This window comes from Triturus cristatus, chromosome 3_1, assembly GCF_964204655.1.
Source record: "Triturus cristatus chromosome 3_1, aTriCri1.1, whole genome shotgun sequence".
Classification (NCBI taxonomy): Eukaryota; Metazoa; Chordata; class Amphibia; order Caudata; family Salamandridae; genus Triturus; species Triturus cristatus.
This window is the reverse complement of record NC_140583.1, coordinates 464,563,805-464,566,707: the sequence shown is the minus strand read 5'-3', so window position 1 is coordinate 464,566,707 and position 2,903 is coordinate 464,563,805. Positions and strand designations below refer to the sequence as shown.

The 2,903-nt window shown below is 40.1% G+C and overlaps 1 long non-coding RNA gene across 1 annotated transcript; it reads right to left on the bottom strand.

The window, feature by feature from the left end:
* Positions 1-1,415: 1,415 nt before the first annotated feature.
* Positions 1,416-2,028, bottom strand: LOC146860415 (uncharacterized). Its single transcript, XR_014979148.1, has 2 exons — positions 1,859-2,028; positions 1,416-1,578 (listed from the first exon to the last, which is right to left on the bottom strand). It is a non-coding gene; the product is annotated as an uncharacterized LOC146860415 (long non-coding RNA).
* Between the last annotated feature and the right edge of the window lie 875 nt (positions 2,029-2,903).

Below are 2,903 nucleotides of genomic sequence, written 5' to 3'. Positions count from 1 at the left end.
AGTGGTAGTCAGCGTATGGTATTGAATGACTCTCCGTACCAGTGAGCCATCTAACATCCATAGAATTAAAGTTTTCTTTTCTTTTTTTTAGACAAATAAAGTGCATGTGTGCGATTATTTTCAAATAATGTATTTTGATAGGGATTCAACGATGAATCTTAAAGTAAAATCCATCGGCTACTGTTTGTGTGTGGTGCCCTAGCTCATTGCCTACATTGCCGAGTGGGTTGGACATGCCCCAAGAATACCTATACAAACATAAAAGCAAGCAATGTTAATGACAGTAGGTCTGGTTTTAATGTGCTTACATATGGAACCAGCATTTGAGCATCCCTTATTACATGTTAACCGAATAAAGCCATATCTATTGGTTTTGGAGCAGCAATGTTTTCCTCCATTAACACATGCAGACATGAGCAGCAAGTGTTTCTAATCCCCACTATGGGCAGTTCTAATACACAACACACATAACATAAAGAGTGGTGGCAAAAACATTGCATGGAAAGCAATTATGTCCACCTTTATAATATCAACAGGAAATTGACAGCAGCACTAACAGTCGAGGTGCATAGATGAACTGCTATAGGAAATGGAAGAAATCCATCTTTTGCCTGGTATTAGACCTCTATACAATGTGGCATTGCAATTCAAAGGACAACTACAGTGTGTGGGCTTTAACACTTAAAAAGGTATAGGTAAATTGGCTTTACCCAATCTATTTAACTTTCTGTAATGCCATGGTAGATGATGCAGAAAGCGCACCTGTGGTGTGGAAGTTAAATGTCATATGTGCATGACTGTATGTATGTATATGGTATTTCTATAGCGCAAACTTAATCAAAAGGCAGCCATGCCCTGTATATGGTCAAAGACACGCATAAAGTCACCGAGTATGAAAAGACAAGGCTAGTTTGTGGATGCTTAAACGATTGTGTTCTTTATTGAGGTGCACCTTCAACCACGTCTTAAATTGGAGCAGCACTGGGGTGGTCCTGGTTGATATGGGGATGTTGTTCCAGATCATGGGTGCATAGAAGGAAATTTCCCACTGTATCGTTTCTTCTTCTTTAAACTTTTTAGTCTCAAGTCTGATGGTATCCTGCCTGCAGGTGTGCTGAGAAAATATAAGCCATGATATATAGCCAATGGGCCCTCATTTCAGGCCCTGTATGAGACATGTGCAGCATGTGGCCTCCATTGTGTATCTACATCTACATCTACATACATGGCAAACATATTTGGGTCATCTCTCTCGGAGGGCGCTAACTTCCTGCACCCAACTGTCGCACTGCGAGAACGGAAATCTTTCCTGAAACACTTCCTTTGTAGTTATGTGATTTTTAACAATTCATCAAACATAATCCAAATCTTATTTCATTTATCTTCCTTTTAACTTCATCACCACGGAGACAATATGTTTGTGCTGTATTTATTTATTCAACATTTTCAAGTGCCTGACGTTGCCAATCCAGGCTTTTACGGAGGCATGTGGAATCAAACATATTTTTAGAAAAAAAGTGAGCTTATGATGTATTCCCAATGCATTTCGAATTTTTACAATTCTTCGTCAGGGGTTAACTAAAAATGAAAATAGAAAGAACATTATAACTAGCTGCTCAACCTGTCTAGTGTCAAAAAACCTAACTCATTACTTTCTCTCCACCTCCTCCCAAAAAAGATTACTGCTGAACAACCCGTGTTAACACTAAACAAAGAATACAGCCCCACCGTATTTACAACCTTTATCACTATCAAAGTGTGCATCACAAATTTTGCCAACAAAAACATCAATCCACAGTTCCCACCCGACTGCCAAGTGCCTCGAAATTCAATACCACCCTCCTTGTCTCCCATTTACCTTCTTAACGCCACAACCGGCTGTATGCTCTCACTTCTCTGCATCTTCCCAAGACTCCTACTCGTTTTCCCTACCACTCGGGCCGTTTTTAATGAAGAATCTCTCACACCTGTGACCAATCAGGCTGTGCTCCACTCCTCCCCCCTCTCAAATAAAATACAAATCCCACAATGCACTCCCCAAGTTTACCGAAAAAATCACCTACATAAAGGTCACCGAGAGAGATGGTTTATCATGAAGCTGTGATAAGGGGCGTTTTCACGGCTCCTGTCTGCACGCAATTCACCGACTAAATTGGAAAACAAGCTTAACGCATAAAGGGAAGGTGTGCATTCGCTCAACTATGACTTATCTGCTTAAACATATTTGGGTGGCAGGCTGGCCTGGGCATCAGAAAATGTCATGGCCATTTAAGAAAACCTATTTCACATATTTATAAGTCACCCTTAAAGTGTGCCTTACAAGTCTATAAGGCAGGGTACCTAGCATATATAAAGCTGGCACATTATATATTTGAAGTAGGTGCTATCACTGTGAAAGAAGTCCTAAAATCTATTTAAACGTGGCAGGTTCAGCTTCCTTTTCCATAAGTATGGGTGTTATCAAAATGTTTTTTAAATCATCGTTTCATAAGACATCCAAAGTTATTTTCCCTTGCTTTTAAACTCCTAACTAGTGAAATCTGATTACTGATCACTTTGGTACAAACGTAACTTCACAAAAATACACTTTGAGCCGCCTGAGCCAGAATTGATTTAAAACCAGTTCTGCCGCTCATCATACCTTGAGGGTCCAATACGCATTCCTGGCTGATGTTGATGAATCTGCCTGACAGAGACCCAGGAAAGTAGAAGTGGTGTGGGTAATTGGTCTTTTGTCAGCGAATTGCCATCTGAGAGGTGTACTGCACAACATAATTAGAGCTTCTGATAATTGTACAGCAAACCAAAGAAAAAGTGCTGCAAACGTATATGGGCATTGAGCAAAAAAATGGACGGTCCTGATTAGGGAAAATTCACCAATCATTGGCTATTGCACAGAATAA